At 42.4% G+C, this 13,408-nt stretch overlaps 3 protein-coding genes across 3 annotated transcripts in view; 2 read left to right on the top strand and 1 right to left on the bottom strand.

Moving 5' to 3' along the window:
* Positions 1-13,408, bottom strand: part of LOC133991890 (uncharacterized) — a 527,851-nt gene that overhangs the window by 309,223 nt on the left and 205,220 nt on the right. The gene's annotated exons all lie outside the window — the stretch shown is intronic.
* The window catches only part of LOC133991866 (NACHT, LRR and PYD domains-containing protein 14-like), a 721,507-nt gene that overhangs the window by 604,410 nt on the left and 103,689 nt on the right, over positions 1-13,408 (top strand). The gene's annotated exons all lie outside the window — the stretch shown is intronic.
* Positions 1-13,408, top strand: part of LOC133991879 (bone morphogenetic protein receptor type-1A-like) — a gene marked incomplete at its 3' end in the record, with an annotated part of 42,960 nt that overhangs the window by 9,589 nt on the left and 19,963 nt on the right. The window contains 1 exon segment of the mRNA XM_062430474.1: positions 7,414-7,523.

The raw sequence follows: 13,408 nt of genomic DNA, 5'->3' as shown, positions 1-13,408 counted from the left end.
AGGAATTATCAACATTGTTTTAAAATATGTGATTATTTAATTTATAAGTTAAATGACTCCGAACACTAATGATCTTTAATTAATCCTGTAAACTGTTTATATGAACGTTTGTTTCATCATGAGAGTAAAAATAAAACCTGTTTTTATAAATGATCGTTTTAAACTAACAGGAAGTTTAAATGTTTTTATTCTAATAATAAAAACTAAAGTCAGAGTTTCTAAGAATGAAACATTTAAAGTTAAATTAAAGAAGTGAAACCAGCCGTCATGTGACTCACTTCCTCCTCTTCATCCTCCTCTCACTTCCTCCTCCTCTTCATCCTCCTGCTCCTTCTTTTCATCCTCCTCCTCTCTCACTTCCCCCTACTCTTCATCCTCCTCCTCCTCTTCATCCTCCTCTCACTTCCTCCTCCTCTTCATCCTCCTGCTCCTTCTTTTCATCCTCCTCCTCTCTCACTTCCCCCTACTCTTCATCCTCCTCCTCCTCTTCATCCTCCTCTCTCACTTCCTCCTCCCCCTCTTCATCCTCCTCCTCCTCTTCATCCTCCTCTCTCACTTCCTCCTCCTCTTCATCCTCCTCCTGCTCCTCCTCCTCCTCTTCATCCTCTCTCTTCCTCCTTCATTTATTTAAAGGACGAATTCTGCTTTTTATTCCTTCATCAGTAATCCTGCAGCCTGACCTTTGACCTCCTCCTCCTCCTCTTCCTCCTCTTCCTCCTCCTCCTCTCTAAACCTCCTCTTCCTTCACCTCCTCCTGCTCTTCCTCTGTCTGTTTCCACCTGGATTAAAAACCAGTCTGAACGCTGCTGCTCATTTTAGCCTGAACCCTTTTTATTTAGCTGAATGCTGCTCAGTGTTGGACAGTGAAGTCTCTGAGCTGACAGGAAGCTGCTGGAGACCCGAACCCTCACCGCCTTCATAAGCTAGAACCTCGTTGATTAATAGTTTAAATAATCGATGACTTATCGAGTGTTTAAAGGTTGAAGTTTCTGAGCTGTTTCTCTGATTTAACGCAGTAAAACATTAGTTGTTGTTTTGCTGGTTGAGATGCAGCGGGATGTTGTTAGTGCATCATGATCATGCATCAGTTTTCCCACTGTGGCCGAGCTCAGTGAACGCACCGCCCTCCTCTCAGCCTCCACACACACACACACAGTAACACACACACAGTAACACACACACATACAGTCACACACAATAAAACAGTAACACAGAAACACACACACACACACACAATAACACACACACACACAGTAACACACACACAGTAACACACACACAATAACACACACACAGTAACACACACACACACAGTAACACACACACACAATAACACACACACACACACAGTAACACACACACAGTAACACACACACAGTAACACACACACAATAACACACAAACACAGTAACACACACACACACACACACACAATAACACAGTAACACACACACACACACACACACACAATAACACACACACACAGTAACACACACACACACACAGTAAGACTCACTCTGCTGGTTTTAAAGCTGCTGCCTATACATATATATATACACACACACACACACACACACACACACACTCTCTGAGGCTGTTTATGGTAAATAAAGGTGGACAGTCGTTCTGTTCATGACCTTCAGCGTCTGTAACGAGAGCAGCTGATTGGTTGTTTTCTTATTGTCATTAAAGCTGCAACAATTAGTCCGTTAACGTTTCTTCTTGTTTGTCTCTTTCGCTTAACAAGAAAAACTGGTTGGAATCCATTTGAACTATTTATTACACACACACACACACACACACACACACACACACACACACACACACACACACACACACACACACACACACACACACACACACACAGGAAGTTACCATATAAAGCCGTCTGCAGCGTTTACATTGAGCTCATCTTCAGGCAGCAGGTGTTTGTCCCTTCTGGGCTCCTGTAGAAACGCAGCGTTTCTCTCTCTAGATATTAAAGCTTGATGTTGTTTAACAGATTTTAAAAAGTGAGAGTAAATAAAAACGACTAACTCAGCTCCTAACGGACCAAACTCAGCGTAACACCGGCGGTCTGGAGACTCACGCTGCCGAGTCGCTGTGACGTCACACAGCTGCTGGATGTTTGTGATGTCTCCTCTGTCAGCTGTGGCTGGTTGCTGGTTGGTTGCTGGCTGTCATGTGACCTGCATCCCCGTCGCTATGGGTTAATTAAACACGCTGGATATCGTCAGGGGGATAAAGTCTGGGAACGGGACAGAGAGTGGGAGTCATTCTGCCAGTAGTGGGACGGGACAGGAGTGTTTTGGTGCTTTTACACTCTACAGTTCTAGCTCGGCTCGGCTCGGTTTGGTACCAGGAACCTTTTCCATTACTATAGTTCCTCCTCAACGTGAGTGAAGTCGTCATAGCAACGCTGCATTAAACTGCCGTGACTGTTTTCTACGCGACACAAACACATAAACAATGGAGGACATGGAGGCGATGGTGTACTTGCTGCTGAGGCTTTCTGTCTTCCTTCCTTTCTTCCTTCCTTCCTTCCTTCCTTCCTTCCTTCCTTCCTTCCTTCCTTCCCTCTGTCCTTCCTTCCTTCCTTCCTTCCTGCTGCTGTATGAGGCTTTCTGTCTTCCTTCCTTCCTTCCTTCCTTCCTTCCTTCCTTCCCTCTGTCCTTCCTTCCTTCCTTCCCTCTGTCCTTCCTTCCTTCCTTCCTTCCTGCTGCTGTATGAGGCTTTCTGTCTTCCTTCCTTCCTTCCTTCCTTCCTTCCTTCCTTCCTTCCTTCCTTCCTTCCTTCCTTCCCTCTGTCCTTCCTTCCTTCCTTCCTGCTGCTGTATGAGGCTTTGTCTTCCTTCCTTCCTTCCCTCTGTCCTTCCTTCCTTCCTTCCTTCCTGCTGCTGTATGAGGCTTTCTTCCTTCCTTCCTTCCCTCTGTCCTTCCTTCCTTCCTTCCTTCCTTCCTTCCTGCTGCTGTATGAGGCTTTCAGTCTTCCTTCCTTCCTTCCTTCCCTCTGTCCTTCCTTCCTTCCTTCCTTCCTTCCTTCCTTCCTTCCTTCCTTCCTTCCTTCCTTCCCTCTGTCCTTCCTTCCTTCCTTCCTGCTGCTGTATGAGGCTTTCTGTCTTCCTTCCTTCCTTCCTTCCCTCTGTCCTTCCTTCCTTCCTTCCTTCCCTCTGTCCTTCCTTCCTTCCTTCCTTCCTTCCTGCTGCTATATGAGGCTTTCAGTCTCACACAAAGCAAGAGAAGAGAAACGAATCTCTGTAACGCTGTTGTTGGTATTTTAAAAACACAACATTAGTTCCAACATTCAGACATTCAGGCCTCACAGCTTGTAAGAAGAAGCTGTTCAGCATTCTGGATGTTCTGCTGTGGATGCTCCTGCACCTCTTCCTAGATGGCAGGAGGGAGATCAGTCCATGAGAGGGGTGATGAGGGTCCTTGATGATGGAGGTAGCTCTGTGGATGCAGCGCTGCTTGTAGATCTCCATCAGGGAAGGCAGAGGGGCACCTGCCTGGTATTATCCCTGATGGAAACGTCAAGTCGAGTAGTGCTAGATCTGTGTAGTGGAAAAGCTCCTTTATTGTGGGAGCAGGACCGGGCAGGAGTGTAAATCCACTCCCGTGTCTCCCTCTGATTGGCTGGTGTTGTGATGCGTTTATATTTACGCTGCGTCCAGCTGGAGTTCAGAGCGTTCAGGACACATTTCTGTTTGCTCACATTAATATTCTGCTTGTGAGAGTCCAGCTGTTTGCTCACAATAACAACGAGTATTTAAAATCACAACGTTATTCAGGCTTTAATGAGCGTTGAGTCATCAGAGGGATTTTATCTGGTTAACAGTCTGTTTTTAATCTGCTGATGAGAGAAAGTTTAGAGACAGAAACCATGAAATGAAGCAGTGATGATGATGATGATGATGATGCTTGTGTTCCAGCAGCTCTCTCACACTGCAGACACACACACACACACACACAGACGTTAATTCATGGAGTGTGAGAAGCTGAATCTGTTTATTATTTACTGTCGGCTTTTTTAATTCCTCTCAAATCTGTTTTTCTGCCTTTTTTTTCCCTTTTTTAAAGTGTGAAAACATGTAATTATGGTGATTAAGTGAAATATTACGTCGTGTTTTTTAAACAGTGGATCAGCTCAGAAGTGACTCAGATGTTCTCACATTAAAACTTTTCTTTTTCTCTCAGTTTACTGCAAGCTGACGACTTTTAAAACCTTTAAATGTCCAAAAATACACAAAAGAGAAAGTAAGAAATGATAAAAATGGATAAAAAAGATAAAACAAAGCGATTAAATAGAGATTTATTTAATGTGTTATAAACTAATACTTCAGCCTACACCTATTTTAGGAACATTATAACTTTATTAACATGTTAAAGTGAAGTTAAATATATTTAAAACTAAACCAAACAGCTGATTGTTAATCTGCAGCCGTTAGAAACACAACGCTGCTCTCTTCCTGTTTGCATCTCATTTGCATCGTTTATATTCCCAGTTTAACTTTCCCTCCTGTAGAGTTTAGTCAGCTTTCCTTCTCTTTTCTTTCTTCCCTTTCCTTTCCTTTTCTTTCTTTCCTTTCCTTCCCTTTCCTTTCCTTTTCTTTCTTTCCTTTCCTTTCCTTTCCTTTCCTTTCCTTTCCTTTCCTTCCCTTTCCTTTCCTTTTCTTCCCCCCTTCCTCTCTTCTTCCAGCTGACTTGAAGCTGCTGAGTCTGTCTGAGAGCTCGATCTGTTTTTCCCTCCATCGCTGCTGCTGTCGTCTCTTTATGTTGGCCGCATGTCTGCAGCCATAAATGAAGGGTGTGTGTTACTGTGTGTGTGTGTGTGTGTTACTGTGTGTGTGTGTGTGTGTGTGTGTGTGTGTGTGTGTGTTACATCACTGGGACCTTTACTGGTCTACACACACCGACCTTGTTGGGACTAAAACTCGATCCTAAAGAGGCAGAACATCAACTCTTCATTTCAGGTCAATGCAGCGTTCTCACAAGGAGAGCTGTGTGTGTGTGTGTGTGTGTGTGTGTGTGTGTGTGTATATATATATATGTGTGTGTGTGTGTTACATCACTGGGACCTTTACTGGTCTACACACTGACCTTTTTGGGGACCAGTAAACTCAATTCGGCTAAAACTTGATCCTAAAGATGCAAAACTTTTCTGAGGTTCAGTGTCCTCACAAGGATGGCTGTGTGTGTGTGTATATATATATATGTGTGTTACTGTGTGTGTGTGTGTTACATCATCAGGACCTTTACTGGTCTACACACTGACCTTTTTGGGACCAGTAGACTTTATTGGCGCTAAAACTTCGATCCTAAAGAAGCAGAACATCATTTCTGAGGTTCATTGTCCTCACAAGGATAGCTGTGTGTGTTACTCTGTGTGTGTGTGTGTGTGTGTTACTCTGTGTGTGTGTGTGTTGGACGCAGAGAGAGAGGCAGCAGCTGTTTTTTCGCCAACCTCGTGACCGCTCTCAGCCCCCGTCTTCGGACATCTATTTTCTCCTCGTCTGTTCTATAATAACTCAGCAGCTGAAAATCCCACCGCTGTCGTTTTCTTCTTCTTCTTCTTCTCTCTCTTTCTCTTCCTCCTCCCAGCGGGGTGGAGCTGTACACACACACACACACACACACACACACACACACACACACACACACACAGGAGCTGCTGGTCAACTCATCAACACAGTTCTTCTTTCCTTTCTTTTTTCCACTCTCTCTTCTCTTCACTTTCCAGCTGAGTGTGTTTTAGTGGCAGCAGGAAGCCAGAGGAGGAAACTAACCATTACTCCACACCATCAATCAATCAATATGTTATTTTTTATCAATTAATCAATTAGTTTTACAGCTTATACAATATTAAAACTGAGTGAAGCATGTTTCCTAACGTCTATAATATTCAGTTTAGTGTCACAGAGGATGAAATATAAGAAGCTGAATCAGAGAATTAAGGCTGTTTATCATCATTAAGCTGATCGATCAATATCAATATCGATCAATCGTTCTATAGGATCGACTTCTCCCAACTTTGAAAAAACTCACTTTTTACTGATTTAACCCTCCTGTTGTCCTCGAGTCAAGGGAGGAAGAAGGAAGGAAAGGAGGGAGGAAAACAGGGAGGAAGGAAGGAAGAAAGGAAGAATGAAGGAAAGGAGAGAGGAAGGAAGGAAGAAAGGAGGGAGAAAGGAAAAGAGGAAGGAAGGGAGGAATAAGGAAGGAAAGGAGGGAGGAAGGAAGGAAGAAGGAAGAAAAAGAGGGAGGAAGAAGGAAGGGAAGGAGGGAGGAAGGAAGGAAAGGAAATAAGAAGAAAGGAGGGAGGAAAGAAAGAGAGAAGTAGGGAGGGAGGGAGGGAGAAAGGAAAAGAAGGAAGGAAGGAAGCTAGGGGGGAGGAAAGAAAGGGAGAAGGAGGGAGGGAGGAAAGAAGGAAGAGAGGAAGGAATGAAAGAAGGAGGGAGGGAGGGAGGAAGGAAGGAAGGAACAGTCAAAACAGACGGGGTCAGTTTGACCCGGGAGGACGACAGGAAGGTTAAAGACGCGTTGCTCTGATTTAATGATCGTTCTAAACTTATTCTCATCATCAATTCATCTATCGATCACTTTCTAGATTGATTGATTGATTAAAGAGTCAGAGTCATTGTTAACCTGCTTACTGCTGACTCTGACCTTTGACCTCAGAGAGCAGCTCAGTCTTTAGGCTCAGAGTTTCGGTGCAGAGTGAGACGTCTCAGCAGATCTTTACAGATTCCTTCCACGACATCCCATAATTTAATCTGGTCCAAAAGCAGAAAGATCCAGTTTAGATGAAAACAGAACCAGACGATCATAATAATAATAATAATGGTTGTTGTTATTATTGTTATGTTGTGTGTGTGTGTGTGTGTGTGTGTGTGTGTGTGTTACAGTGTGTGTGTGTGTTACAGTGTGTGTTTGTGTGTCTGCGTATGTGTGTGTGTGTGTTATAGTGTGTGGGTTACTGTGTGTGTGTGTGTGTGTTACAGTGTGTGTGTGTGTTACAGTGTGTGTGTGTTACAGTGTGTGTGTGTCTGTGTGTGTTACAGTGTGTGTGTGTTACAGTGTGTGTGTGTTACAGTGTGTGTGTGTCTGTGTGTGTTACAGTTTGTGTGTGTTACAGTGTGTTTGTGTGTCTGCGTGTGCGTGTGTGTGTGCTTGTGTGTTATAGAGTGTGTCTGCGTGTGTGTGTTAATGTGTGTGTGTGTGTGTTACATTGTGTGTGTTACACCTCTGCTGGGATTTGGTGCTTTATAAAAAACACAATAAAATAAATGTATAAAGGAAACACTGAACGATGTAATCATGAATGAGTCCTGACTGAATGTCATGTGACTGAGTATCATGTGACTCTCTGATAGTTACTGATGTATAATAACGTGTGTGTGTGTGTCTCTGGCAGGTCGGAGTTCACGCTGCTCTGATTGATCAGCTTCCAATGCTTCAAGACTACATTTCCCATGGAGCCTTGCACCGACACAGACACTGTTCTAACATGGAGCCACATGTCAGGTATGGACACACACACACACACACGCGCACACACACACGCGCACACACACACGCGCACACACACACACACTGGGCTCGGTGTGTTATTGTGGTCACATGAAAAACATTACTGGTTGGCTTTCTGCTCCTTTTGTGAGGTAACGTCTATCTAACACGCACACACACACACACTGAGAGACACACACACACACACACACACTGAGAGACACACACACACACACACGGAAAACATAAACATTGTGTGTGTTCACTCTGCTCTCTCTGATTGCTCCTCTTTTTTTTAAACTTGATTAGCCCATTTACCTCCCGCCCCCCCCTCCTCCCCCCTCCTGCTCTTTGAGGAGATTAACCTTTGACCTCGGGGATCAAGGCTGAGCCGGCCAATCAGGAGGCTTCCTGGCTTCTAATTGCAGGCTGTGATTGGGTCATTGGAGCTGTCGTCTGGTTTGATTAATAACTGCAGAGCAGGAAGAGAGCGCTGATTACAGTGTGTGTGTGTGTGTGTGTGTGTGTATGTGTGTATGTGTGTTTCTCTGTGTGTGTGTGTGTGTGTGTGTGTGTGTGTGTGTGTGTGTGTCTTCCTCCTCCTTCTTTTAACCGTCTCCTCTCAGTAATAACTTGCTGTGTTTTTACTGTAATTGATCATTTTCAGAATCAGTGAATTTGTGTAAACTCAGATTTTCAGTGTATTAAATGACTAAATGTGAAGCACTGATGATAAAAGTACCTGTTTATAATTCACCAGAGTTAAATATAAAGTCTTCAGATGTCTCGTTTTGTCCGATCAACTCAAATATATTCAGTTTATGACAAAGGAAAGTGTCCAATCATCACATTTAGGAGCTAAAACCAGCAAAACGTTGCTTTAAACTGAGTAAAATAATAGTTTCAGGTTGATTATTGATTAAAACTAAAAAGGTTTATAAACACAGATGATGAATGTTAATGTTTCATTCTGTGAAAAAGCTTTTTAAAAGTCTGGTTCTTGTTTATCAGTCAGCAGCTGATTTATTTCTCAGCTTTTAGTTTTCTGATGTAGAAAAATCTCAAACTGAGTTAAAACAGTTTTACTCTGAGTTTCACTGTAACTACGTGTGTGTGTGTGTGTGTGTGTGTGTGTGTGTGTGTGTGTGTGTGTGTGTGTGTGTGTGTGTGTGTGTGTCTTTCAATGTATGTGTGTGTTACTGTGTGTGTGTCTTACAGTTTGTGTGTGTGTGTGTGTGTGTGTGTGTGTGTGTGTGTGTGTGTGTCTTTCAATGTATGTGTGTGTTACTGTGTGTGTGTCTTACAGTTTGTGTGTGTGTGTGTGTGTGTGTGTGTTACTGTATGTGTGTGTGTGTTACTCTGTGTGTGTGTAGAGCAGGCGGCTCTCTCCTTTTGTTAGAGGTGACTCAAACAGAGTCGTCCAGTCTGCAGCTGTAAATCGTTCCCAGATGTTTCTCTGCAGCTCAGTCTGACTCGGCTCAGTCTGACTCTGCTCGGCTCGGACCGGCTTGGCTCGGCTCAGATGAGACCGGCTCGGCTCAGACCTGGTTAGAGCAGACGCAGGTTTTTAAACACACATGACTTCATTTCACTCTTTACTGACTCTGCTGTGAACATTATTAAAGCTGAGAGAGGAATCACAGCTCTGATGCTAACCCTAACCCTGTAGAGCACATGTCACAGTGTTTACATTAAACACAACAAGCATCAGGACACGATGTAAAAGATGAAAACACATTTAAACATGATTAAAATGTTACTTTGGGAATTAAATTAAGTTTTTAACCAGAAATCATGTAAAGATATTAAAGTAGAGCTTCAGATTATTAATATAGAGATGTGAAGAATATTACAACTCCTCCTCCTCCTCTTCTTCCACCTCCTCCTCCTCTTCCTCTTCCTCCTCCTCTTCTTCCTCCTCTTCTTCCTCCTCCTCCTCCAACTCCTCTTCTTCCACCTCCTCCTACTCGTCCTCCTCCTCTCCTTCCTCCTCTTCCTCCTCCCCCCCTCCTCCTCCTCCTCCTCCTCCTCCTCCTCCTCCTCTTCTTTTTCTTCCACTTCCTCCTCTTCTTCCTCCTCTCCTTCCTCCTCCTCCTCCTCCTCCTCATGATGTCACAGGTCCTGCTGGTTCAGGTGACGACATTAAAAACTGAGATTTAAGATGAGCTCAGAGAGACTTTCATATCAGGAGGAGAGATTTAACACACACACACACACACACACACACACACACACACACACACACAGTAACACACACACACACACAGTAACACACACACACACAGTAACACACACACACACACACCTCTCCTTGTGGTCTCCCATCAGATGCCTTTCTTTCTTTCTTCCTGTCTCAACTCGTCCTTTCAGCTCCTTCACTTCTTCTTTTTTTCTTTTTTTTTGCAGACATTTTGAGAATCACTCCGTGTTTTCTCTCCTCATTTATTTCTGTTTTATTTTATTATTTATTTATTTATTTATTTAGTTGGTTAAAAATGTTCTATTTCTGGTCCTTTTTATTTCTTCTCTGCAGCTTCGTGTTCTTTCTTTTTCTTCACACATGAACTCAGTAACACACACACACACACACGCACAGCAACACACATACAGCAACACACACTCTGTCACACACATAGACACACAGAGGACCACATACACAGTCACACACTGACACACACACAGTAACACACACACACACACACACACACACACACAGAGGACCACCTATACAGCTGTCGGCTCTGTGGTCTGGCTGCAGTTTCCACGGCGACACGGTGGATGAAACCATCCGGCCTTACTTCACGGAGTCCAGCCTGACCAGACCACACACACACACACACACACACACACACACACACACACACACACACACACACACACACAGCCAACTTTCTGTCTGTTATATTTAATATTTAACTTTTCTCTGTGTGGAGAAAGTTGTCTGAGCTCCAGTCAGGCCAGTTTCCACTCCTTCATACTGGGATCAGACCAGTGCAGCAGCTCAGGCAGAACGTGACTTTCCCCTAAAAAAAACAGAAAACCCTCCGAAAGGCTAGAAACACACTGTTGAGTCTCAGCGTCTGATTGGCTGGTGGTCGCTGATGACATCACAGCGACGCCGCTAATCAGAGCCGTGATTTCCTGCTGCGACGAGCCGGAGCGTTGTTTCCATTACCTGGTTCCCACATTACTGCTGCAGGGGGAGAGGGGGAGGAGGAGGAGGAGGAACATGGGGGAGGAGGAGGGGAAGGGGAGAAGGAGGAGGAGGAGGATAAAGAGGAGCAGGAGAAAGGGAAGAGGAGGAAAAAGAGAAGAAGGAGGAGCAGGGGGAGGAGGAGGAAGAGGAGGAGGAGGAAGAGGAGGAGGAACAAAGGGAAGGGAAGAGGAAGAGGAGGAAAAGGAGGAGGAGGAGCAGGAGGAGGAGGAGGAAGAGAAGGAGGAGGAACAGAGGGAAGGGAACAGGAAGAGGAGGAAAAGGAGGAGGATCAGGAGGAGTACAGGGGAAGGGAGGAGTAATTTTTTTTGTAAAATTTTAACACATTTTTAACAAAATTTGTCACAAATTATTTAGAATTTTTATTTTGTTTTTAGGATCTGTTCCTGCTCTATACTGACAACATACTTTAAAATTTAAATGTAAAAATATTCATAATAATCATTAGATGTTTTTAAATGAAGTCATTATTAGTATAAGTCCACTTAAATACACTGTAGGTGATAAAATATGTAATATTTATCATTCTTTTGTGGTTACACCAGTTGACATTTTCAGGAGCATTCAGTCTTACTTTTGGTAAAAAATTGTGCAAATGTCATTTCAAATTATATAAAACCAACAAAAATACTAAATGTACATTTTAACAAACCTGATGCTGCTTTTAAATCTAGTTTAACTGATTTATGAATTCATCATCTTACCAACAATTATTAGTTACTGACCCATGTTCCTCTTGTTCATACTGACTATTAAAAGATGCCGTTTAAAACTAGTTTTTAAGATGTTTAAGGTCTTTTTCTGTATTCATCCATTTATAAAACGAGTACTAAACAATAAAACCTTAATTACACATTGATCCAGTTTTCTCTTATTGGTCTTTATTTAATATATTAATCATATTGAACTGGGCGTAACTCGGACCTCCATGATGTCTTGCTGCTACGGACCTCCATGATGTCTTGCTGCTACGGACCTCTATGATGTCTTGCTGCTATGGACGTCCATGATGTCTTGCTGCTACGGAGCCGCTGAGTTCAGTCTGAATTTATCTCCTGCTGCTTTCACAAACCTGATGCTGCTTTTAAAATTAGTTTTAACTGATTTATGAATTGATCATCTTACCAACACTTATTTATCACTGAGCCTTATACAGCAGTATCTGATTAGTCGTATTCTTTTGCAGCAGCATTGTTTTTATTTTTACCTGTTTAGTTCCCAGCAGCAGCAGCTTACTGGTTTAACTGGGAGAGCTCCTGCGTTCAGTGTGATTTATGATCATAATGTTGTTTTTATGGTCAGAGTGTGTTTGTCTTTATGACACAACACAAAGGAAACACTGTGCTGCTGATGGATGGAGCCGTTTCTATGGCGATTAGCATGATTAAAAACACCTTCAGGACCCGAAACACGTCAGAATACTTTATTACTTTATTACAGCAACACCGAACCGTCAGTTATTGATTTATAGCCATATAACATCAGTTTATGTGATCGGTGCATGCTGGGTAATCTATAACATTACTAATGGAGTAAATCCTCTGCATGCACACACACACACTCACACACACACACACACACACACACACACACAGGTCAGTAACACTAAAAACCAAAGATACGCTCATTTATAATATTCAATATCAGCCTGAATGAACTTGATCATTTTAGTTATAACTCGGTCAAACTAGAATATGGATTTATTTTCATTATCAATCAATCTGTTAATTGTTTTCTTAATTAATCAATTAGTAGTTTTGTCTTTTAACATGTAAGAAAAGATAAAATGTTTCTCTAAAGTCCCAAAATGTCTTTAAATGTCTCATTCTGCAACAATTAGCTGCTGCTACTATTCAATCAATTAAATAAGACAGAAAAATAACAACAATAATAATAGTAATTATAAAAAGGTATAAAACACAAAGAACAATTTAAAGACAAAACTGGAGAACAATGCAAAAGTATGAAAAAAATTATGAAAATGCAAAAAAAATTCAAATAAAATACATGAAAATAAATCATTAAATAAATAAATAATATTTTAATAAATAAGTTAAATAAGAGAAAAGGGTTTATTTAAAAGTCAGAGTAAAAAAAAAAAGATTAAAATAGAAGAAGTTTAATAAAAGCTGGTTTAAAACTAGATTAAAAAAACAAAAGAAATGGACAAATAAAATTTATAAGAGGATAAAACTATATAATAATAATTATTATTATTATAAGAGTGTTAAATAAAGTTAACATAAAAAACTAACATAATAGAATAAAACTAAAGTCTATAAACTATTAAAACTTAAGTTGCTTCATGTCCGCTGTTTAACACACTGCTGCTGTAAAAGAAGAAGAGAGAAGGGAGGGTTTAAAGAAAGGATGAAGAAGTAGAAGTAGAAGAAGAGGAGGAATAACGGAGACGTAGAGGAGGAAGAGAAGGAGGAAGAGGCCCTCGGCGGCGGGCTCGGGGCATTCTGGGTATTCTTATGCTAATCCAGCAGCGTGATGAGGAGCAGAGCAGCCGAGCAAAACAAAAGCAGCGGAGCCACAAAGTCTGGACTCAGTCTCCCTGAAAAGGCTGCAGCAGCACCCAGAGGCCCGCCTGCAAGGAGGGGCCCCTGGAGGGGACGGGGGGAACGGGGCCAAGATAGAGAGAGAGAGGGAGGGAGGGAGGGAAGGAGAGAGAGAGAGAGAG

This window comes from Scomber scombrus, chromosome 12, assembly GCF_963691925.1.
Source record: "Scomber scombrus chromosome 12, fScoSco1.1, whole genome shotgun sequence".
Classification (NCBI taxonomy): Eukaryota; Metazoa; Chordata; class Actinopteri; order Scombriformes; family Scombridae; genus Scomber; species Scomber scombrus.
The sequence above is the reverse complement of the archived record's forward strand: the minus strand, read 5'-3'. Positions and strand labels throughout refer to the sequence as shown.